Raw genomic sequence first — 15,722 nt, forward strand, 5'->3', positions numbered from 1 at the left:
AAGAGGAACAAAATGCTGGGTTATCATAAAGGGATGGAGAATAATAGATGCTATTTTATTTATAAAAATCTTAATGGAACATCTGCCTCTTGGAGGCATCTTCATCTCTAATCACCCTGTCTCAAAAGAGATCTAGTAATAATGGAAAGCTCCAGAAGAGGCCAATGGAAATCTATAGATCTGGAACAGCAGCCATAAAAAGATTTAAAAGCTTTAGGACTTTTCTGAGAGAAGAGAGAAATGAGGTGACACAGGTATATGAATGGATAGCATAGAGACGCTCATTTAGGAGGCTTTGTTTTACTTTTCTCAACACAATAGCAAGGGGAATATTGCTGAATTTAAGGTAGATTTTTAAAAGTGGTTAAAAGAAATGAAGTTTTGTACACAATTATTAACCTGGGGAGCGCTTCATAATTCACTGAGACAAACTCCTTACAATTAAAAAACGAGGCATGAATAATAGCTACTGGAACTGCCTGGGTTCCCCCAGATTATGGTATTGTCTTGTTGCAGGAGTGTTGCACCTTTCACTGAAGCCTCCTGTGATGGTCAGTCTTGGAGGTGAGGTATGAGGCGAGGTGGGTCATTGTTCTGATATGGTATGGAAAATCCCGATCTGAATATGCTAGGGGCAAAGAACAGAGCCACTTGAACAGGACATCATTTGGAAGGTGAGTGTTCCATGTATGAAAACATTTATTGCTCTGATTCCTCCTATTCAGGTCCTCCTATTTGCTGGGGCCTGATCTGACATGATCACTGGTTGTGATAAATAAGGTGTTGAGACTGTTTTGTCTTCTGTTGCCCAAGGGATGGGTTGTAGAAGTTAGTTCTGCTTCGTTAACCCCTGAAGTTCATTCTTGCACCCAGAAGTCCAGGCCAAACCAACTCCTTAGTTTGTTTAAAAGGAAGGAAGAGGGTTTTTGGGGTGGAGAACAGTTGCCAGCTGGTTCAACTTCTGTACTTCTGCTCTCCAAGAATGCAGAGAACCCTGTCACCTTTCACCTACAGCTGAGAAGAGAGCTGCTGGTGCAACAGAGCTACTTGTCTAAGTTTCTGATCCCCAGCAGTTGATCCAACATGTGTATTGTTTATCCAGCTTGCTTGACAAGCCTTTATTAGCTTCCATGCTTGTGTGCTGTTGTCTAGTTGACACAGTACTCTTCACCAGCCTTACTGGACTGGCAAGGAGTCTAAACTGCCAGCTATGTTTGAATTATGCTCCAAACTGAAGTCTTGTTTTTATCCAATGATGCGGCAACTTCCGAGTTTTAGACTTGAGCTCTGATATTGACTCCATGTAGTCATCCCTGTCTTATATCCGGGATTGGATTGGCTGTTTGAGTAGTAGCAACTGGCAGTATGCTTTCACGTAAGAACCTGCTTTGGGGGAATGCATGCGACCTGAGCACAAGTTATTGTCGCAGCCTTGAGAGTAGCAGGTGGCTTTCTACACCCAGTGTCCGCCCGTGGAATGGTGTTGCAGTCCTCTCGGATGTTGCCTGTTTGCTCAGCCACAAGCGAGTTCCACGCTCATCAGAAGCATGAGGAAAATTAAAGGTGAGAAGACAATCTACTAATAAAGGGAAATCAGTGGAATCTAGGCAGATGACCTCAAGGCCAACCCAAATTCCTTAATCTGCTGAGACTGAGCTTTTTCCCTTGGCTTATACCTTCATCAAGGTCTGTTGAGGAGTTAACCATGCTTGAATGGTGAGGGCCCTTCTGATTGGGGAGGCAAATACTACAATAAAAGCCTGCGGCTTCCCGTGTAGCGATGATATTTGAAATGTACTGGAGTGAATGGGAGAACAATTGTTCCTCCAAAGGATTTCTAGACTGCTGCTTTGTGTGCTACGTACTTCACTTCCTCTTTCCTTTGTGCTTTGTTTCAGCTGCATGGAACAGTCAGTAGTTGTTTGAAATGATTACTCTTCCCCCTCCCTCTCACTGTGTCTTATTGAGGAAATAGAGCTGGTACTAGTGAGCACTGCTGACTGCAGGAGCACAACTCCAGCCCATCTGATTAAAGGCTGGTTAGGAATTGTGACATGACAAGACAGCTACTGCTCAAATGGACTACCTTAACTTGCTCCTGCTAACCATCTGTACCGCTCCCTCCCCGTTTACAGTCAGATTTCCATGCGGAGCAGCTTATCTCCGCCTAATGTAATTCCCTCTGAGGCAATGGAGAACTCTGCTCTGGAAGGACACTACCAGCAGAAAAGGTTTGTACATTCATGCAAAGAATCATGGGCCCTAAATAGAGCTGGCTCGGGATTTTTACTAGATGCTTTTGTTGGAAAATGGTACTTTTTATTTTTTATAAAAAATTGAAACATTATTTTGACAATTTTCCATAGGAAGGTCTCAGGTCCAGGATGGAATTTCTAGAGCAGGAGACAGAAACCCACACTCCAGAGTAGCCAATAGCCCAGGAATTAGGCCACCCACCTGGGATGTGAAAGACCCAGTTTCAAGTCTTGAATCAGGCACAGCCTATTGGCTATTGTAGGGTGTTTCACCAAAAAAAAAAAGTCTGGTGTTCAAATGTCAAAGCCTCAAAGCTTTTCATGAGAGAAGATTCTTGTTTTCCAGCCAGCCCTAGTTCAAAGTCTTCTCTGCAAATTGTTTTTCTTTGCTGCCTCACCTAGAACCAAAATAGTAGAAAATATGCAGAGGGAGAGGTACTGTGGAACAGGTTTGTGATACAGCCTCTCCTGTGCACAAACCTCTCCTTTCATGTTCCACTCATTGGACTAAGAACAGGTTCAGCAAAACATTGTGTGTGTTTTGGTTGTTTTTTTTAAGTGTGCCTGCCTCCAATAGAGATTTTTGTGTTCCACTTTCCTGTCCTGATGCAAAGCGATCTCAATTGTTGGCTGATTACTAGCTATTAATAGTGCGATACCATCTAGAAGCCAGAGTCATGGACCAGGACCACATTGGGCTAGATGCTCTAAACAGCCAGAAAAAAGTCCCATAGTGCTTGTAGTCAAAATAGCAGTGTCTTGGTTCTTCACCAGTGTAGAATCAATGCTCCAATCTCCCCTACCCTCGGTGGCATTTCGGATACCTATGATATTAAAGCACAAGTGCAGTATCAGTTTGACTGTTATGGGGCTGGTAGTCTTGCCTGTCCTCCTCAACCGTGCTCCTGAATGTTTCTCCAAACTTCTGTGTAAATTGATCCTTTGCTGGTCATGTAAACCAGGGTGAAAGTTTTCTAAGTCCATGCTTTCTCTCACGCGATTGACATAATTCACTATAATCCAGATGTGGATTTTAAGAATAGAAGGGCAGGTTGCAAATTCAATATTTGTTGCAAAATGTGCAAGTGTCTTTGGGTATAACACGATTCCTCTGAGGGGAGTTGTATCCAATTTGCTCCAGTTCCACTGATTTAAGGTTGCATCACACTATAAAAGGTATATTTCTGTGTTCAAAGAATGTCCTGTGGTCTCTAGACAATAAAATTCACTGTCACAATCCACATCTAGACACCCATGTTGAGAATAGTCATTGAGAGGATAACTCACTTTGCAGATAAGCTTGCTCATAGTTCTTCTTGCAGGGCAGGTAAAGGTATCCTCGTACCAATGGTGAAACTGAGACAGACTGTCACTTGCCCAGGGCCAAAGAGTGAGAATTAGAACTCAGGGGTTCCTGGCTCCCAGCCCCATGGTCAATCTGGGAAGCACGCACCCATTGGTGGTGGTGACAGTGTGACTATTTAAACCAGGGGTCTCAAACATGCGGCTCGCATGTGGCCTGTGAGGTTATTTTCTGCAGCCTGTGAGCCCCTTGTGGGGGGCCCCCCCTCCCCCAGCATTTACCTAGAGCGGCTCTGGCCCGGCGCACACCGGGGGCAGAGCAGACTGCCTGCCTGCCCTGCCCCCATGCTGCTCCAGGAAGCAGAAAGAACATGGGGGGAAGAGAGGCGCAGTGCTGTGGGGTGCTGTTGCTTCAGGCACTGCCCCCAGCAGCTCCCATTGGCCGCAGTTCCCTGTTCCTGGCCCATGGGAGACGCTGGGGGCGGTGCCTGAAGCAACAGCAATACACACCCCTGTGCCCTTGCTCCCCCATGTTCCAGCTGCTTTCTGGAGTGGAGTGGCGCAGTGGCAGGGGAGGCAGGGAGCCTTCCTGCCCCTGGTGTGCGCTGGCCCAGAGCCTGCCCCTGAGCCCCTCCTGCAGTTGAACTCCCTGCCCTTGCTGCACCCTGACCCCTGCTGCACCCCAAACCACTGCCCTGACCCCCTGCCACACCCCTCCTGCACCCCACACCCCAACTCACTGCCCTGAGCCCCTGCCACACCCCTCCTCACCCCAACTCACTGCCCTGAGCCCCTGCCATACCCCACACTCCTCTTGCACCCCCTGGGGGCAGGGAGGGGACAGAGTTGGGGTGGGATTTTTGGGGAAGGGGTGGGAAGAGGCAGGGGCAGGGCCTCATGAAAGGGGTGGAGTAGAGACAGGGCCAAGGTCAGTGAGGGGGAGGTGTCAGTAATGCGGCCCTCGGGCCAATGTACTAGTCCTCATGTGGCCCTCATGGTCAATTGAGTTTGAGACCCCTGATTTAAACCCTAGGAGGAGATGTACTAAGGGTAGATGTGTATGTCTTGAATGTTTGCATTCTGCTCTAAGAGGGTGATCAGAGGCTTAATTTTCCCAGGCAAATCCATGAATTAACCAGAAACAAGTGAAGTCGGGTGAATGAACACCAGTTCTGGGAGGCAGGGGATGAATTACTGTCTATTTCTCTGTCATTGAGATATGATGCAATCATTAGCACTTCAGCAGCAGCAGCCATTACAAATTAAGCCCTGAACCTCATTGTCTCCCCATTTCCTCATTTGAAAATTGGGAAGGTTACTGAGTTCCTCCTTAGGTTCCACTGTTTGGAAAGCACTTGGAGGGTCTCGGGTGAAAGGCACTGGAAGTGCACATGTACAGGACATGCATCCCTGTGTGACTCACGTTATTAACTCTAGGCATCCTGAGTTTAAGTGTAAAAATGTCACGTTAGTCATCCTTCTCTGACCTGTGCCCAGCAGTGCAGGAAATGGAGAAGGAGCCCTGAGGGAGACACCCATGGGAGTATTTTTTCCTCTGTATTATCTGTGCCCACAGGAACTCAGCTGTTAAAAGTTAACAAATCTCAGTAAATACTCACTAACTTCCCCTCCCAGTAAACCACTTTTAGACTCCAACCCCTGGGTGCAGTGTGCACATGGATGTAATTAACCCTCCCTCCACTGCCTCTGAGTGCCAGTGAGAGCCACCTGCTCTCGCACGTGTTTGTCCATTAGCAGTTCTCCCAGGCAGTGAGGAGGGAGGGGAGCAGGTGGAGGGCCACAGAGGCAAGGAATCAACTGATACTGGACTGCATTCAATGATGGGCTTGTTACCATGGATAGTCACGAAGGAACATGCGGTGCCATTGTCTCTGCACTCTGGGCTTTGATCTGTCATGTTTGTTGTATACATGTTTAGACTCTTCCTTCAAAACTGTCCTTAACAGGGGCCTCTTTAGCCATGATAGCACCATGCCTTCCCTTCCTTCAACTACTGCCCTTTTTATTAGGCTATAAACTATTCACGTCAGGCCCATATTTATTCTCTTAGGCTGATCCCCACTGGGTTACTCCATGGAGCCACATTTCCAGAACTTCCTCGTCATTGTGAGTGCCTTTGTGTGTCTCATGATTGGGCAAAGCAACAGGGGCTACCCAGTAGCTCCTGTGTTTCTGTTGTCTTTGCAGCAAAATCTACCTCGGAGTGAGAATACATCTTGCTTTCTGATGGCCATGCATCAGTACCTGATTAATCTACTGTCCATCTTTCCACAGCAGAGAACTGGCTGCAGGCTGGTTTATTCCTTCCTGGCCTATCTGCAGGCTTGACATAACCTCCTCAAAGAATGCTTAGGCCAGCCTCCTCTATGGACAGCACAATAGACTGGGATTTGAGACCTGGCTTCTATTCCTAGCTCTGTCACTGACCTGCTGGGTGACCTTGGGCAAGTCGCATCCCCCTCAGCCCCCCGCCTCCATTTCCCCATTTTTAAAATGGAGCTAATGCTACTGACCTTTGTAAAGTGCTTTGAGATCTACTGATGAAAGGCGCTAGAGAAATAGTAATACCTAGCTCTTGTCTGTTGTTGGAAAGCATCGGGTCTACAAAAGGATATTGATTTCACAGATTCTCAGAATAATCCTAATGCCAACTTCCTCCTTTGAAGTGCACTTTTCATTTTTGTTTTACTTCATTTGCCTTCCATTGCACACACATGTTGCACTAACCGGCTTGAGGCATGCATGGACATCTGGCCTAAAGGTTTAATTCTCTCTCCCATTGTATGATTAATTGGCTTTAAGTCACACCTTGATTGGAGCAGATCTCTTTACCAAGTTCATGGGACAGTTCACATAAGCAAGCTGGTCAACTAATGCCAAGCCAAGTGATACAGGCAGGCACCATCTAACACAATTTAAATAGGGGCAAGTTTTCCAAAGTGTTTTGAGATCCTTTGCTGCAAGCTACTGTAGTTGTACAACCTATTACTGGATTCATTCAGCACTATTGCAGCCTCCAAGTGAGGGCAAAGAGTGTGGCTTCTTGCAGTCTGATGGAGGAAGAATAATCAGGCTATGGCACAAGGAGCGATGGAGAATTCAGGTGCATGTCCTGGCTACAGGCTCAATGGCTTAGGATGGGAGGAGAGTGAGGGAAGCCCTAATGAGCAAACAGCAGGGGGGTTCATGAGATGTGCTGGGAAAAGAATGTGGAAGGGCTCTGATTGCCTTTAGGCATTAGAGGTAGGCTGCCTAAAAGACTGGATTGTGCCACTGATAGATGAGGTGTTGGAAATAATTTTGTTGTGTGAAGAAGCAGGATTTGGTGGTTCCACTGAACAGGTTTTGGAGTGGAAGAGCAAGAGCCAGTTTGTATCCAGTGTCACACGCTCTGCATCCACAGACGGCTTTGTTGGTTTTTGTTTTTATGCCTTGTCTTTTCAAGTGCAAGTTTAGAAAGGGAGGATCTGAGGCTGGCTGAATCCTGTGCAAAGCATTAAACTGTTCTCTTGTCATAACCTGCAGTGCCGGCCAATCTGTCAGACTCAAATCATTTTTTGAAAGGGGAGGGATACAATGGCACACCCAACGGAATACCCATCTGCAGCCAATACCAACAAGCAAAGCGCCCATTAAATGGCGGATGAGCCACAGGGCCTTAAAAGAACACGGCTTGAAGGGATTCTGCTCCTTTTGGAGTCCAGAAAAGACTCTTCAGGGCCCAAGGGTTTGATCCAGCTTGCAATAAAGCTTGACTTCATTGCTGTGTAGGGTCACGCTCCATTGAAGTGAATAGAAGCCTGCCTTGGGGGTTAGATTGGGCCTGCAAAGTGCAGCTAAAGGTGGCGGGAAGTTCAATCTTCCAAGTCTGCCTCTCTCTTTACTTAATTGTACTGAGACATTGAACTTCACCAGAGGAACTACTGTCTTTGAAGAAGGCTAGTTCGATTTCCAGGCTGAATCCATCTCGGGGGGGTCTGTCTTGCAACCATGTAAAACTCTGCTGTGTCCTCAGTCTAGCATTTGATCAGCTTGAGAGAAATCAAAGCACTGCCCTCAGTCACTTTCGTGCTGCTCAGAGCACTGAATAAATCAATCCTGCAATCTCCAAGTCTTTGTCCCGTAGGGCTGCTGCTGCTGGACTTTCCAGTCGTTAAAGGGGGGAAAGAAATGACTTGAGCATTTGGAGACTTTAAATTGCATAATGATGGCAGGACAGAGAAAAAGAATAAGTGTCCTGTTTTCTTACCCGTGCAGCAATTTTAATAGATTGGCTGCCCTTAGAGCTAGTTTGTAAGGGTTCCTGTTGGGTTGAATGAAAACAGCACCGCAGGGACAAAAAGGGAGGAGAAATGAGAGGCACTGCAGGCAGTTGCTGTGGTCCAGGGTTGGCATCTGTTTAACTTTGCAAAGCTGGCAGAAATGGGGACACCAGCACCTGGGTCATGTGGGAGCTTTGGAGAGTTTTAGCCCAAGTGTCATAGAAATTCAGTAGGATTCTAGCGCCTCGCTCACTCCAGTGTTTTTGAAAAGTGTCCCTATTGTAAACAGGTGTCCTGTAGATTAGACAACAGGTCTGATTGCATCAGCCTCTGCCAGGGTAACTCCATTTCCCTTGCTGGTCTTGCTTCTGATTTGCAATGTGGGGAGGACGACCATGCCCTGGTGTTATAGTGGCTCATCAGGTTCACTACTCCAATCACCTCATTTTTCCCCCAACAACCATTAGCCGGTTCTGCTTTGTCAGCTCTTTTTCCCAGCACCTGTGCTGCTGTCCCTGGGATGCACTGAACTCCTAAACTACCCCCCCCCCACCCATTTGGGGTCAAAGGACTAGAAGCGGTTACCTTACTCCTGGTGAGTAGCCTCTAATTCTATGAAGAGTCCTACTGAAGTCATCGAGACTGCTCATGGAGTAAGATGCTACTCAATGCGAGTCAAGTTATCTGGTCACCAAAATGTCTGAGATTTCAACTTTTGGATTAAAATAGAGGAGGGGGAAGAAAAAGTCAGTCTTGAACTCTTATGGGGACAGGAATAAGATTTCCTGGCTAGCTCTACTGTGTACACAGAACACTAGCTGTATTAACGATTGCTATTCCCTGGCATTGCCCACTGTCGGAAGACAGGATACGGGGCTAGATCAGTGGACCTTTGGTCTGACCCAGTATGGCCGTTCTAATGGAGATTGCTGGGTGTAGCTTATCACTAACCGTGTAAAGCACTGAGATTCATTACCCCTGAAGGCCCAATAAAAATGCAAGTACTGTAGCTCTATCATTAAGAAAACCACTGCAGGCACTTCCCGGTTGAGGGCAGCGGTACCAATCCCAGCAAATTCAGAGAGCCAATACGCTCCCTGATACCTTTTGAGGTATCAACGCGGTCTGGGAGAGCCAGTGCAGTGCTTGTTTTAGGAATGTTTCAGCATATTTGAATACCAAGCAACTTGCAATATAACCAGCAGACTAACCCTCCATAGAAGTGAGCAGTTCCCTGCTCTAGTCCAGGATTGGTTTGTGTCTGTGTGATGGGGTGGGACTCTCCACTACGGCACCCCCTGCTGGATGTCCCGGGGATCAGCTCTGCTATACGGGTCACTTTCTGGAGGATTCTCTGCAGCTTGAGGTCTTCAAACCGCAATTTGGGGACTTCGGTAACTCAGACATAGGCTAGGGGTTTGTTATAGAAGTGGATGGGTGGAATTCTGTGGCCTGCATTGTGCAGGAGGTCAGACTAGATGATCATAATGGTCCCTTATGACCTTAAAGTCTGAGTTCTGGTGATATCTCACCGCTGTAACTTCTGCTCTAGGGGCACATCATTTCCAGGACCTCAGTATGACACAGCCCTCCAGCTGTGTCATACTCTCTTGTGTCTCACACCCCTTCCGGGGGAGTGTCTCATTTTCTTAGTCTAGGTACTTCCTCAGCAGGAGGAGACCCAGCCCTGCCCACTACACTAGATTTCTCTGGGCCACTTCCCCACAGCCCCAGCACCCTCTTTGCCCTTGTCTCAGGGCCTCAGCCTGCAGATCTCTGCAGCCCACCAGGAGCTGCCTTTACCTCCCCGGGTCTCTGCCAGCAGCACTGCTCTGTCCAGGGTGTTTGCTGTCTTCAGTCCATCTTCCTTCTCAAGCTCCAGGGAGTGACTGAAGCTGCTCTATGCTGCAGCCCTTCTTATATGGGTCAGCCTGGCCCTGATTGGCTGCTCCTCACAGCCCCTCTCTGATTGACTGCCTCCGGTGCCGCCTCCCCAGGGGTTCTCTTAACCTCTTAGAGCCCAGTCTGGGGCAGGCACCCCATCATGCTCTGCTTCCAGGAGATGGCAGGATATGCTGGTACCAATTTGCCGACCCTATCTACACCAGTGCCCTCCCTGCTATACTTATTAAAGGTTCAACCACTTCTGAGTTGATTCGTATCAGAAAGTGGCAAACCTCCTTGCAGGGTTTGGCCCTGGGCTCCCTGTGCCTGAACCAATTCTATTGCCTGATGTCAAACATCTTCCAACAGTGCTATCATACTATCTATAGGAGAGGGGAAAGATGCTGCAGGAAGGCACTTGGAGCTTAGAGTGTTTGCCTGCTGCCTTGTGCCCACAGCCAGCAGTGGACAGGGCCGGCTCTGGCTTTTTTGCCGCCCAAAGCAAAAACAAAAAAAAATGGGCGGGGGCAGAGTGGCGAAGAGAAAAAACAAAAACCATGGAGGGTGGCCAGAACCAGTGCAAAACTTTCAGTGCCACTTACTTAGCAGCTCGCGGCTCCCTTCCCCGGCCGCGCTGGCTAGTGGGACTCCCTGTGCTGCAGCCATGCCCCAGGCAGTGGAGTGCGTGCCCTGTCTAGTGGGGGGGAGGGAACAGGGGGGAGAGAGAGAAGGGGGGCGCCCAGGGCTTCCTTCAGCTGGGGTGCTTGCCACTTGGCCCCTCCCGCCGTGCCACCTGCAGGGAGGGCTCCACGCCGCTCCTGCCTGCAGGTGAATTGAAGGTTGGCAGGGAGGGAAGAACACGGGCTGCCGAGCTTGCTGCAGATCTGGCACGAGCTGGGGCAGATGGAGCATGCAGCCTGCTCCCAGCAGGGCACTCCCCTCCTCCCCGCCACTGCCCCCTACAGGGCAGCCAGAGTGGTGAACTAAAAAAAGGGGGGGAAAGGGCAGCCGTGCCACTCTAGGATTGGATGGAATGCCACCCCTTAGAATCTGCCTCCTCAAGCACAAGCTTGCTCTGCTGGTGCCTGGAGCCAGCCCTGGCAGTGGAACTGGTGCGTTTACAAGGTCTGTCCGCAACACTTGTGCAGAGTTACGGTAGGTCCGGGCCTGTTGAACCGGTGCAGCCTACAACGGTTTCTGCCCACTGCACAGGAAGTTACAGGCACTACAGCTGTACCTGTTCAGCCAGTTGTTCTAACCTCACCCACAGCACTGTGCCTTGGAAATGATCCTCCCCCCTCCCTGAGAACTGGGCTTCAGCACTTCCGGAATGCACTGGCACACCTGCAGCTGTAACGCATCCTGTAGGTGTGGCTCTGCCATGGTGGAGGTGTAACCATAAAAACAGTGCCAGGAGAACCCAGGCCCTCAGCCCTTATGTGCAATCAAGGCACTCAGCCAATACAGCAGCTTCCCTTGCTTGATTTTAGACACCCCCTGTGCACTTTGATGGCAAGGGGTAATTCACCTGTGGAAGAGTGGGGCCAAGATCTGCTTGGCTCACAAGCCAAAAAACAAGCTTGTTTCTCCTTCCTAAATAAGGACCATGTCAGCTTCTGTTTGCACAGCATCTACCAGAATAGGATCCCAAGGTGGGCTGGGCCTCTAGACCTTACGAGAGCATAAAAATGTGCATTAACAATTCCTCATCCCTCTCTGGTCCAAAGCCGTATTACAAACCACTACAGCTGCCCAGAAAGTCTTACAACTTCATCAGCACTGGCTGATACAGGTCAGGACCTGAGGGGCTTTGGCACAGCGCTGTAAGGTGCTGTTGTAAGGGGTGAGCCCAAGGTACTGTTCAGTAATCACGCTGCACCCTAGCTGCTTGAATGAGATTCTCTGTATTCTGTCATGTGGTTCCAACTGCCTCCACCTACCAGGACAGGGGCTGCTGCAGCCTCCCTCCCCGAGACTTCCTGGGGCGGGGGGAAGCTAAACCAATTAAAAGGACCGTTCCAGATACCACACACCCAGTCCCTAACAGACCTGGATCTTCCCCCTGCTTTCAGCCCTTTGCTTCCATAACCACTAAATATACCTGCAATTTTACCAATGTCAAAACTAGATTTCACAGAACAGGGAAACTGGCTGCACCAGCCACAGGTGAGAAGGCCAAAGACTAAAGATCTCTCATGAAAAGAACTGCTGCCACCTTTCTCCTCCAGGTCTCCTAACCCTCCCTGCAGCAGATGAGGGATACTAGCCAAAGCAAAGAAATATTTATCTAGCCCCGAAGAGGAGGGTAAGAACGGCAGAAGGGGGCGTAATTAAGAGGAAAATAGTGGTGGGTAGATAAGACTGAGGATGGAAGAATACGGGGGTCTTGCTTTATCCCTGGTTCCATCACCGATTCACTGTGGGGGAACTCAACGAATCCTCAAAGATAGATCTAGATAATGTGGAAATCAATGGGAGTTAGGGCCCTAAATACCTTTGAGGAGCTGGGTCTAAGGGCCTAGTTCTACCAACCTTTGCTCTGACTGAGCCATACGGTCCTTTGCCAGTAGTGGGAGTCTCTATTGGGTTCAGTGGGAATTCAGTGTGAGCAAGAGACAGACTGACCCACACCAGAGGGCAAAGCAGGAACCTCCCTCTTTTCAGGTGTGCGCTACCCAAGGCCCAGGAAGAATTTCAGGCTCATTCTTCCATGTGCTCCCAGTGGTGTAAATCACCCACAGGGCATGAGGAAGAGGAGGCATGGCCCTCTTCCCCCTGCACTGGCTTGCTGTGCCAGGGGAGCAAGTTGCTCCGTTCCAAGGGCTCTCAGCTAGAGAAGGGATCACGTTGCTCCGACGCAGGCCTGTGCACAGACAGCACCGTGTACCCTTTAATCTCTCGGCGCTTCACTTTTCGCAGCTGAGACTGAGGATAATACAAACCTCCCAGGGATGGTGTGAGGCTGAATGGAGGCTAAGTGCTTAGCAATCCTTCACTAAGGATGGCAAAATAATACCCTAGTGAGAAGTTTTTTGTAACCATATGTATTGCTGTGGCTTCCAGCGGCCCCAATTGCCTTTCTTTGTCTTGGACTCTTTCCAAACACCTGTGCAGTGGCTGTTCATACAGAATCCAGACCCAGGATTTGTACATAAGAATAGCCATACTGGGTCAGACCAATGATCCATCTAGCCCAGTGTCCTGTCTTCCAACAGTGGCCAGTGCCAGGTGCTTCAGAGGAACTGAACAGAACAGATAATCATCACGTGATCCATCCCCTGTCGCCCATTCCCAGCTTCTGGCAAATAGAGGCTAGGGACACCATCCCCTCCCATCCTGGCTAATAGCCATTGATCCTCCATTAACTTATCTAGTTCTTTTTTGAAACTGTTATATTTTTGGCCTTCACAACATCCTCTGACAAGGAGTTCCACAGGTTGACTGTGCATTGTGTGAAGAAATATTTCCTTTTGTTTGTCTCAAACCTGCTGTATTAATAGTCAGCATTCACTGGGGCTCACAAAGGGAAAGGCTTCCTCTTTCAAGCAGTACAAGCAGAAGTCTTGTTTGTTAACCAAAACGCTACATCAATATCTTTACGAGTTGCCACCTGGCTCAAAGGCAGCACCACTCTCTGGCTAACCATTCAGCACATGGCCGGGTCCCTATTCTTGCCAGTGAAAACAACTCTAGTAACTACACACCAGAGCATGGTTTGCTGTTCTCTCCGATCAGTGCCACGCCCTAATCTAGCTGGCAAAGAAAGCTCGGCTGAGATGCTTGTAATTCTTTGCGCCAATTCTGAGATTAGCCCTGTGTTTCTTTCTCCCACGCTGTGCATGGGACAGGCGCTTCTTGCCGCTGGAGCAGAAAGGTGTTTATAGGGCCGTTCTCTCGTCAAGAGGCTTACTTTAAAAGAGAGCTCAGTCCAAGATTGGACCCAGCTGGGAAGAAAAAGTGCATGGGCGTTTTGTTGAGAGTGTGGTGGCGAGACGTAGAAACATTTTAGTAACTTAAAGGCCAGCAGATCAGGAATTTCTACCTCTGCACTCCCAACTGACACGTGATGATTGATTAGAGGTGAAAATATTCTGGGAGGGGAGCAGCCCGGGAAAGCATGTCCAGCTACCTATTTTTTTGTATTTCTGCCCCACCCCCACCTCCTCTGTGCCTGTACAACTTTCAAAAAGTATTTCTGGTAGTCCATATTTTCCCTCATTCCTCCTAGTTTTACCCCTTGAATAGCAAGGGGCCAGAGTCTCCACTGACTTGTATAAATTTTAACCCAAGATACCTGTGGAAAGTGGGTGCAAAATGCAATCACGTGGGGCCGATCATATTTTGCACCCTCTTTGTGCAAGTGCAATTGACAAGATGGGAGAATCAGGCCCTAAATGCCTTAAAAAATCTCCCCTTTTGGTTGATTTTCAGATTTTCTTCTCTTTTTAAGAGAGACACGATTTTAGACTGTAAGCTTCTCAGATCAGGGATTGGCTCTTATCATCCCAATAATATCTTATCATCCATAGGTCTCAAGGCACTTTACAAAGGAGGTCAGTATCATTAGCCCCATCTTATGGATGGGGAAACTGAGGCACCGAGCAGTGACATGACTTGACCGAGGTCACCCTGCAGCCAAGTGGCAGAAATGGGGATAGAAGGCAGCTCTCCCAAGTCCCAGTCCAGGGCTCTATTCACTAGGTATCACTGCCTCTAAATGGGATTTTTATCTGCATGGGGACCCCTAGGTGCTATTGTAATACAAATTATAAAAAGCTGGGGCCTTCTGTCCCCCTGTGCAGAGTCTTTTGGGGAGTACACAGCCTCCACAGTATACTGTGTTGCTCAAGGAAGGATTATGTTACCAAGGCCAATTTACACTAGCTGTGCCTAAGAACCAGGGGAGAAATCCTGGCCCTATTGAAGTCAATGGCAAAACTCTGACGTCAGTGGGACCAGGATTGCATCCAATGGCTCCTCCTAAACCAATCTTTAACCATCTTTGACCTAGTGGTGAACATCATTTAAAAAAACAACACCTTTTTGAACCATTTTAATCCCACATCCACACCCCCTGCCCTCATCCGTTTTATTAACCGGCTTAGCAGGAGCCATGTTTTAAATTATATTACACCTGGCCTTTCAGTGTGACGGTGAGCCCTGCACTAGAATAATACCGTGCCCTTTTGTTTTACTTTTAGTGCTTCAGAAACACTGACTCCAGCTTCTCACCACTCCTGGGAGTTGGGGTTGCCACCCGTTCTGGTTTTAAGGGGTGCTATTTAGCTGGTGCCTTATGCCCCATGCTCCTTATTAAGAAGCAGCTGATCAGAGGAGAGTACATTTTCCAGCAATGAAGTAAAGGATCAGACGCTGTGATAGAAACGTATGATTTTGTAGCGTATGTAACTCATTGTGGGTGACGGCCCTTTAAAAGGGAGGCTTGGTCTATCCATTCCCCTCTGGTCTTGCCTTGATAAGTAGCATGGCTGCCGTACCTGTGAGAGAAAGCAGGAGCATTAGCCCCCATTTTGAAAGGCTGGATTGCTTGTCCAAGTTCACCTAGTGATCTGTGGTAGGGCTGGGAACACAACTCCGAACCGCCTGCTTCCTTTTCCTTATGTAATTGAACAACAATGATCGAAAGGCCCAAAGGCACCGGTATTGCTACCTAACTGGGAAGCTGCTTTCCCTTTCCTCCTTTCAATAGATGATGTTACTAATTGGCAGGGAAGATAATTACAAGCTTAGAACTGACATTTAATCAACTGTACCGGAGTTGCTGGATTCATCCTGTTTTAAGCTAATGATGAGGCAGGGTTCTTCCCCTCTACCTGAGAGAAACCCGTGTCTGACTGTGCCAGACAGCGTGTGTAGAAGAACATTCCTCTGAAAACCAGGGCGGGGTCGCCAGCTCTCCCTCCGGGGCTCTGCTCTTTCCACAAACTGGTTTTTCTAGTCATTTTTAAAACCAGGCTCCATCCCTGCTTCTGGATCA

This window comes from Mauremys mutica, chromosome 12 (assembly GCF_020497125.1).
Source record: "Mauremys mutica isolate MM-2020 ecotype Southern chromosome 12, ASM2049712v1, whole genome shotgun sequence".
In the NCBI taxonomy this organism is placed as follows: Eukaryota; Metazoa; Chordata; order Testudines; family Geoemydidae; genus Mauremys; species Mauremys mutica.